Source organism: Lagenorhynchus albirostris, chromosome 3 (genome assembly GCF_949774975.1).
Source record: "Lagenorhynchus albirostris chromosome 3, mLagAlb1.1, whole genome shotgun sequence".
In the NCBI taxonomy this organism is placed as follows: Eukaryota; Metazoa; Chordata; class Mammalia; order Artiodactyla; family Delphinidae; genus Lagenorhynchus; species Lagenorhynchus albirostris.
The window spans coordinates 169,817,839-169,827,660 of record NC_083097.1 but is presented as its reverse complement, the minus strand read 5'-3'; the positions used below and the strand labels follow the sequence as shown (position 1 = coordinate 169,827,660).

Sequence of the window (9,822 nt, the reverse complement as noted above, 5' to 3'; positions counted from 1 at the left end):
AACAGAAAAGAATATGAAAAAGAATGTATATACTTTACTGTACAAGAGAAATTTTTTTTTTCTTTTTTTTTTGCGGTACGCGGGCCTCTCACTGTTGCGGCCTCTTCCGTTGCGGAGCACAGGCTCCAGATGCGCAGGCTCAGCGGTCATGGCTCACGGGCCCAGCCGCTCCGCGGCATGTGGGATCTTCCCGGACCGGGGCACGAACCCGTGTCCCCTGCATCGGCAGGCGGACTCTCAACCACTGCGCCACCAGGGAAGCCCTAGGAGAAATTTTTTTTAAATATTTATGTATATATATATGTATGTATGTATGTGTTCGTTTGTTTGTTTTGGCTGTGCCGTGTCCTAACTGTGACACGTGGGATCTTCAGTGCAGCACGCGAGATCTCTTAGTTGTGGCATGTGGGAGCTAGTTCCCTGACCAGGCATTGAACCTGGCCCCCTGCATTGGGAGCTCGGAGTTTTACCACCGGACCACCAGGGAAGTCCCTGTACAGCAGAAATTAACCCAACATTGTAAATCAACTATACTTCAGGGACTTCCCTGGTGGCACAGTGGTTAAGCATCCACCTGCCAATGCGGGGGACATGGGTTCGAGCCCTGGTCCAGGAAGATCCCACATGCCGCGGAGCAACTAAGCCCGTGTGCCACAACTACTGAGCCTGCACTCTAGAGCCCGCGAGCCCCAACTACTGAAGCCCGCGTGCCTAGAGCCCGTGGTTCACAACAAGAGAAGCCACCGCAATGAGAAGCCCACGCACCGCAACGAAGAGTAGCCCCCTCTCGCTGTAACTAGAGAAAGTCCGCGCGCAGCAATGAAGACCCAACGCAGCCAAAAATAAATTAAAAATAAAAATCAACTATACTTCAATAAAATTTTAAAAAAAAGAATTAACGTTATAGGTGGAATTCACATTGTGATTTAGCTGACCTCGTTGAGAGACCAACTGGGGATTTTATCTTAAACGGGGAGTTTATCCTGGTTTATGCTGGTAGACACAAGGTAATCCCAAGGATCTTGAAAAATGGGAAAAGGCGAGAGGGATGGCAGCATAAGGACTCAGCCTGATGTTTCTGACCTTGAACATGGAGGAAAGGGCCACGAGCCAAGGGTTGCAGGCAGTTCCCAATAGCTGAAAAGAGGAAGGGAACGGATCCCCCCCAGGCCCTTTAGAGAGGAATGCAGCCCTGATGACACCTCGATTTTAGCCCAGTGTACTAGTCAATGTTCTCCAGGGAAACAATATATGTATGATAATGAATTTGTGTTGTATTAAGCCACTAACTTTGTGGTCCTTTGTTACAGCAGCTGTAGGAAACGGATATGAAAAGAATGTCTCCCACGGGGGTCCTTGAAGGATCGAGTGAGGATTGTGTGTAAAGTGCGTGGTGCAGCCCAGGCACGCAGTAGTCGCTCAGTAATTGGAGGTGTTTTAGTTGCCTAAGTCCCCAGTAGCAGGGAACTCAGAGACTCTGGGCTCCGGAGGGATCGGCAGGCTGGACTTTGGCCCAGCAGAGCCAATGTGATTCTTCTGTTCTCTGCAGCCCTTGCTGTCCCTCTGTTGCAGGAAGGGGGACCCCTTCCAGGCCCCAAGAGTGGGCTCTTGCCTAAGACTCAGCAGTGAATTGTCCGAGGAGACACGTGTGCTGACAAAGCAAGAGACTTTATTGGGAAGGGGCGCCCAGGCAGAGAGCAGCAGGGTAAGGGAGGCCAGGAGAACTGCTCTGCTACAGGGCTTACAGTCTCGGGTTTTATGATAATGGGGTTAATTTCCGGGTTATCTCTGGCCAATCATTCTTTTTTTTAAAAAATATTTATTTATTTATTTTGACTGCTAGGGGTCTTAGTTGCAGCGTGCGGGATCTCTAGTTTTGGCATGCGGGATCTAGTTCCCTGAATAGGGATCAAACCCGGGCCCCCTGCATTGGGAGCAGAGAGTCTTGACCACCGGTCCAGCCGGGAAGTCCCTCTGGGAAATCATTATGACTCAGGGTCCTTCCTGGTGGCGCGTGCATCACTCAGAGGAGATGGATTCCAGCGGGAAGGATTCTGGGAGTTGGTAGGACATGGACTGGTGTCTCCTCTCCCCTTTCGATCTTTCCCAAGTTCTTCCAGTTGGTGGTAGCCTGTTAGTTTCCACGTCCCTACCAGGACCTCCTGTTGTAAGATAACTCATGCAAGTGGTTACTATCGTGTCTGGCCGGGACGGGCGGTTTTGGTCCATGGTTCCCTTAACGCCTCCAGAGACTTTATTTATTTATTTGTTTGTTTGTTTTGGCTGCACCGCATGGTATGTGCGATCTCAGCTCCCCGACCAGGGATCGAAACCGGGCCCGCTTGCAGTGGAAGTGTGGAGTCTTAACCACTGGACTGCCAGGGAAGTCCACCTCTGGAGACTGTAAAGTAGGCCTGGAAGAGCTGGCAGCTCCGTCATTTCACTTCAGAGGGACATTTGGCAGTTCGGCAGCTGACCCCAAGGGGAGGGTGCTCTGATGCATTACGTCAGGGGCTGGCAAACTTCCTGTAAAGGACCAGGGAGTAAATGTTGTTGGCTTTGCAGACCAGGTGGTCTCTGTCCGATGGTGCAACTGTGCTGTCGCAGCAGAAAAGCAGTCACAGACAGTGTGTAAACAAATGGGTGTTCTGATAAAACTTTATTTACAAAAACCAGAGGTGGTCAGGATGAAGACGCTGTCTTTAATCAATCCTCCTTAGGGGAGAAAGCAGGGGCCCTTAAAGCCTCTCCAAATGGCCTCAAGAGGTCTGGAAACTTCCATCCTTGTCGTCTTCCAGGAACGTCAGGATATACTGCACTGAAGTCTGGTTTGCCTGCTGGAGAACCAAGATCAGAGATGAGCCAGCCCAGCTGAAGCCCTCTAGAGCAACCAGCCTGCCGCCCACCTGCTAAATGAGCACAATTATGTGAGTGACCCCTGGCAAGACCAGCAGGGGATCTGCTCAGCTAGGCCCAGTCCAAATTGCTGATCTATGCACTAATTATTAGAGAAATGCAAATCAAAACGACAATGAGATACCACCTCATACCTGTCAGAATGGCCATCACCAAAAAGTCTACAAACAATATGGGGCTTCCCTGGTGGTCCAGTGGAAGCACCCTTCTATCACAGAGGGTGTGGGTTCAATCCCTGGTCCACATGCCTTGTGGCCAAAAAAATCAAAACATAAAACAGAAGCAACATTGTAACGAATTCAATAAAGACTTTAAAAATAAATAAATTTTAAAACTCTACAAACAGTAAATGCTGGAGAGGGTGTGGAGAAAAGGGAACCCTCTCGCACTGTTGGTGGGAATGTAAATTGATACAGACACTAGGGAGGACAGTATGGAGGTTCCTTCAAAAACTAAGAATAGATGGGCTTCCCTGGTGGCACAGTGGTTGAGAGTCCGTCTGCTGATGCAGGGGACATGGGTTCGTGCCCCGGTCCGGGAAGATCCCACATGCCGCGGAGCGGCTGGGCCCGTGACCCATGGCCGCTGAGCCTGCGCGTCCGGAACCTGTGCTCCGCAACGGGAGAGACCACAATGGTGAGAGGCCCGCGTACTGCAAAAATAAAATAAATAAATAAAACTAAGAATAGAACTACCATGTGACCCAGCAATCCCACTACTGGGCATATACCCTGAGAAAACCATAATTCAAAAAGAGTCATGTACCACAATGTTCATTGCAGCACTATTTACAATAGCCAGGAGATGGAAGCAACCTAAGTGTCCATCGACAGAGGAATGGATAAAGAAGACATGGCTCATATATACAATGGAATATTACTCAGCCATAAAAAGAAACGAAATTGAGTCATTTGCAGTGAGGTGGATGGACCTAGAGTCGGTCATGCAGAGTGAAATAAGTCAGAAAGAGAAAAACAAATGCCATGTGCTAACGCATATATATGGACTCTAAAAAAAACCCATGGTACTGGCTACTGTAAAAAATTGTCCTAATAATTAGTGTGTAAATCAGCAATTTGGACTGGGCCTAGCTGAGCAGTTCCCCTGCTGGTCTTGCCAGGGGTCACTCACATATATGTGCTCATTTACCCGGTGGGCGGCAGGCTGGTTGCTCTAGAGGGCTTCAGCTGGGCTGGCTCATCTCTGATCTTGGTCCTCCAGCAGGCAAACCAGACTTCAGTGCAGTATATCCTGACGTTCCTGTAAGAGGACAAGGATGGCTGTTTCTCTGCAGTTTTCCCCAGCTTTGGGTGGTGGCTACTGCTGGGCTCCAGCTTCCCATCGGCGGAGGGCAAGGCGGCGTGGACAGCGGCCCCAGCACCCCACGCTCCGCCGCCCACAGCCGCGCGCCCCGAGCTCTCCGCTCTTCGCCTCAGTGCCCGGCCGCCGCCACCGCGGCCCAGAGAGCGGCCCAGATGCAGGCCATCAAGTGTGTGGTGGTGGGAGACGGAGCTGTAGGTAAAACTTGCCTCCTGATCAGTTATACGACCAATGCCTTTCCTGGAGAGTATATCCCCACTGTCTTTGACAACTATTCTGCCAATGTTATGGTGGATGGAAAACCGGTGAATTTGGGCTTGTGGGATACAGCTGGACAAGAAGATTATGACCGATTACGTCTCCTATCCTATCCGCAAACAGATGTATTCTTGATTTGCTTTTCTCTTGTGAGTCCTGCATCATTTGAAAATGTTGGTGCAGAGTGGTACCCTGAAGTGTGACACCACTGTCCCAACACTCCTATCATCCTGGTGGGGACGAAACTTGATCTGAGGGATGATAAAGACACGATTGAGAAACTGAAGGAGAAGAAGCTGACACCCATCACCTACCCGCGGGGCTTGGCCATGGCCAAGGAGATCGGTGCCGTCAAATACCTGGAGTGCTCGGCGCTCACGCAGCGAGGTCTTAAGACGGTGTTTGATGAAGCTATCCGGGCGGTTCTCTGCCCGCTCCCCGTCAAGAAGAGGAAGAGAAAATGCCTGCTGTTGTGAATGTCCAGGCCCCTCCCGCCTGTCCCAGTCCCCCAGGACCCTTTGTACGCTTTGCTCAAACGGTGGAGCCTTCGCACTCAATGCCAAGTTTTTGTTACAGATTAGTTTTTCCATAAAACCGTTTTGAACCAATCAGTAATTTCTAGGTTTTGTTTGTTTAAAGTGTAAGAGTTCAAACTTTCACATCCTATTAAAGTTTAGCCCTAAGATGACGAGCTTCCTTAAAGCCTTATTTCTCAAAGCCCCTATTCTTGCTCAGATTAAGGGTTGCCAAAATATCTTGTGAACTAAGTTGCATTGTTGGGCTAAGAACACTAAGCACTAAACTGTTCAAAGACCTTTGTCTGGAAGAGACTAGCTTCTGAGGCAGGAGATGCAGACAGTCGCTAATGAGTTTCAGACGTGAAGAGCAGTACAGCCTCCTTCCTGAAACGTTGCCATTTAACGCATCCTGATTTACCAGCCCACGTTCACTACCTAACACTGTACTGTACGTCATAATGAACGAGTGTAACAGCTCAGCTCTTTGGATCCATCTTTTTGATTTCGTAGTGAGATTTTTAAAACAAATTAGTGTATTAGCTTTGGTGAGATTTTGAACAGAGCTTTTAGTCCCGTGTTCCCTCCGATGAAGCATTCTGCTCTGGCCGCGGGTGCACTGGGTGGAGTGTGTGGAACACTTGTGATCTGAGGATGAAGACAGTATTTTAACAAAATATGGAGATTAATTTACACTACATTGTATACGTAATAATTAAACTATTAAAAGTGTCACGGGTACACGTTTTAAAAGGTTAATTTCTGTCAAATGCAGTAGATGATGAAGAAAGGCCGGTATTATCAGTGTTTTCTTAAGCTTTTCCTTTTCCTTAAATGTGCCCATCCCTCCTGAAATTGGGCATTTAATCCATCTTTGACCTCATCATTCTCATAGTTGCTAACTTAATAAGTGCTTTTCTTATAGAACCCCTTCTTAATGAGCAATATGCCTCCTTGTATTATAAAATCGTTCTGAATATGCATTAGAAAATTTTTTTTGTAGATTAGTAAAAGTGCATTCCTGTTTTCATGTTACCTTATCCAAAGCTATAAGTGCTTTCCTTGGTTTTCTAGTAACTAGGTGTAAAAATCCTATGTTGCAGCTTTACAGTTTTTAAGATACTTAGATATTCTTCTTTTTTTTTTTTGCAGTATGCGGGCCTCTCACTGTTGTGGCCTCTCCCGTTGCGGAGCACAGGCTCCGGACACGCAGGCTCAGCGTCCATGGCTCACGGACCCAGCCGCTCCGCGGCATGTGGGATCTTCCTGGACCGGGGCACGAACCCATGTCCCCTGCATCGGCAGGCGGACTCTCAACCACTGCGCCACCAGGGAAGCCCATACTTAGATATTCTTAAACTGTAAACCCTGCCAGATCACCGACACTGCACCTGGACTAATAACACTGACCGCCTCTTGCCTCACAGCGTGCACACGCTTCCTGTCCTTGCCCTAACGATGTTCCTTGGGGTCCGTGAGGTTCTGTCAACCCCGTGCTCGTGCTAACGAAGTTCTGTACAACTTACCCGCTGGCAAGAATACGAGCTTGGACCTTTCAACCACTAGAACAAAATTTTTTAAATTGACAGTTGCAGAATTGTGGAGTGTTTTTACATTGATCTTTTGTTAATGCGATTAGCAGTATGTTTTGCATGTATGACTTAATAAATCCTTGAATCATGATTGGCAAAAAAAAAGAGGACAAGGATGGAAGTTTCCAGACTTCTTGAGGCCATTTGGAGAGGCTTTAAGGGCCCATGCTTTCTCCCCTAAGGAATATTGATTAAAGACAGGGTCTAGAGTTCTCAAAACATACACCCCTGCCCACTGACCCCAGGCTTGATGTTAAAAAAAAATTTTATTGGAGTAGAGTTGCTTTACAATGTTGTGTTAGTTTCTGCTACAGAGAACAGAAAACCATGGCAGAAAACCACAAAAAAGATGAGAAGACAACTCTCAGAATGGGAGAAAATATTTGCAAAGGAAGCAACTGACACAGGATTAATCTCCAAAATATGCAAGCAGCTCATGCAGCTCAATATCAAAAAAACAAACAAACCAATCCAAAAATGGGCAGAAGACCTAAATAGACGTTTCTCCAAAGAAGATACACAGATGGCCAACAAACACATGAAAAGATGCTCAACATCACTGATCATTAGAGCAATGCAAATCAAGACTACAGTGAGGTATCACCTCATACTGGTTAGAATGAAAGAGAAAAACAAATATAGTATATTAATGCATATATGTGGAATCTGAAAAAATTGGTATAGACGATCTTATTTACAAAGCAGAAATAGAGACACTGATGTAGAGAACAAAAATATGGACACCAAGGGGGAAGAGCAGGGTGGGATGAATTGGGAGATTGAGATGGACATATATACACGATTGATACTATGTATAAAATAGATAACTAATGAGAACTTACTGTAGAGCACAGGGAACTCTACTCGGTGCTCTGTGGTGACCTAAATGGGAAGGAAATCCAAAAAAGAGAGGGAGGATATATGTATGTGTATAACTGATTCACTTTGCTGTGTAGCAGAAACTGACACAACATTGTAAAGCAACTATATTCCAATAAATTTTTTTTGAAAAATTGCTGATCTACAGAGCAAGGAGCGTATTACATGGTGGATGTTCTAAGTTGTGTGCTGGTTTGTATGCAGCAGCAGATAACTTCTCTGCATCATCAAGCCTCGGGTCAGTGGGGCAGGGGTGTATGTTGTGAGCACTCTAGCGGGAGACCCTGTAAACACACATGGCAGAGCGTGGGGATGTGCACGGTCCTCTTGTTGGGAGAGACTCGGATATCTGGGAATAGCAATCTACTCTTCCCTTCCAGGTACCGTGCGTGGTGTGTTTCTCGTGAGCCAGAAAGAGCCCATCATACGTAAGCACACTGTATATACGTGTGTGTGTGCAAACATGCGTTTCTTCTGCACATCCCTCAGCACCTTGCTTTGTTCGTAGAACGTATGGTGTCCATTCTTCTCCATGAGGACATCTGTCCAAAGTTACATCTGCTGGATGACCTTCACCTTGACATACAGATTTCTCATCCTCCTTCCCTGCTGAGACAGATGCATCCGTGCTCCCAGTCTTGCCAAGAATGAGCTCACTGACCCCAGGACAAAGGAAAGGAGGCATCGGGAAGGCATCAAGAGGACACTGAGGGGGGTCCAGATTTCTGGGGCAGAAGCTTTTCCTGCAAAGCTGCTTATTAGGATTGTATTTGCTACCACAGTTTCTCTTTTAACTGTGATAAAATATACATAAACATAAAATGTACCATCTTAACCATTTTTAAGTGCACAGCTCACTGGTATTAAGTACATTCCCATTGTTGGGCAACCATCCCCACCATCCATCTCCAGAACTTTCCCATCTCCCCAAACTGAAACTCTGTCCCCATGAAACACTGACTCTCCGTCCCCCTCCCCCAGCCCCTGGCCCCCACCATCTACTTCCTGTCTCTGTGGATCTGACGCTCTAGGACCTCGTGTGAGTGCAATCAGACAGTATTTATCCTTTTGTGCCTGCCTGATTTCACGGAGCATCATGTCCTCAGGGTTCATCCATGTTGTAACGAGTGTCAGAATTTCCTTCCTTTGTAAGGCTAAATAATATTCCATTGTATGCAGGGACCGCATTTTGTTTGCCCACTCATCTGTTGATGGAAATTTGAGGTGTTTCTGCTTTTTGCATATTGTGAATGGTGCTGCTATGAACATGGGTGTACAAATATCTGTTGGAGTCCCTGTTTTCCATTCTTTTGACTCTCTGCCTAGGAATAGAATTTAGTGAATCATATGGCAATTCTATGTTTAACTTTGTGAGGACCCACCAAACTGTTTTCCACAGTGGCTGCACCATTTTACACTTCCACCATCGCAGACCTAGTTTTATTTTATTCTTTTCTTTCATTTTTATTTGAGGTATGATATACATACAAAAAGGACACAGAGGGGCTTCCCTGGTGGCGCAGTGGTTGAGAGTCTGCCTGCCGACGCAGGGGACGCGGGTTCGTGCCCCGGTCTGGGAGGATCCCACATGCCGCGGAGCGGCTGGGCCCGTGAGCCATGGCCGCTGAGCCTGCGCGTCCGTAGCCTGTGCTCCGCAACAGTGAGAGGCCCGCGTACCGCAAATAAAAAACCAAAAAAACAAGCAAAAAATGGACACATTACCAAGTGACCAGTTTAATAAATTTCCATCTATCTATCTATAATCTAACTATCCATCTCTTTCTCTAAGTAACCAGCCCCCAAGAAGTCTATATGCCCATTCTCAGTCAATATCCCCCAGAGAAAACCTCTGTCTGACTTTTAATTTCATCAGTTTCTCCTGTTTTTGAACTTCATGTAAATGGAGTTCTTAAGTATGTCCTCTTTGTTGTGTGTGACAGCCTTCACCCAACCTTTGTATTTTGAGATTCATCCAGGCTGTTGTGTGTAGTGGCAGTCTCCTCCTTTGCGACGCCGGATATGAATGTACCACAGTTTATTCACCTGCTGTCTTCTTTTTTTTTCTTTAATACTTATTTATTTAGGCTGTGCCAGGTCTTAGTTGTGGCACGGCGGGATCTAGATCCAACCTGGGCCCCCTGCATTGGGAGCACGGAGTCTTAACCACTGGACCACCAGGGAAGTCCCTCACCCGTTGTCTTCTGAAAGGACATTTACATTATTTCCAGTTGTTGGCTGCTGTGAATAGAACCACCATGGACATTCTGGTGCACGTCCTTTAGAAGGGAGTAGACATGTTCCTCTTGGGTGTGCCCTTTGGAGGGGAACTGCTGAGACCTGGA

At 47.0% G+C, this 9,822-nt stretch overlaps 1 pseudogene; it reads left to right on the top strand.

The window, feature by feature from the left end:
• Window positions 1-4,192: 4,192 nt before the first annotated feature.
• LOC132518495 (ras-related C3 botulinum toxin substrate 1-like) lies at window positions 4,193-5,718 on the top strand (annotated as a pseudogene).
• The last annotated feature ends 4,104 nt before the right edge of the window (window positions 5,719-9,822 follow it).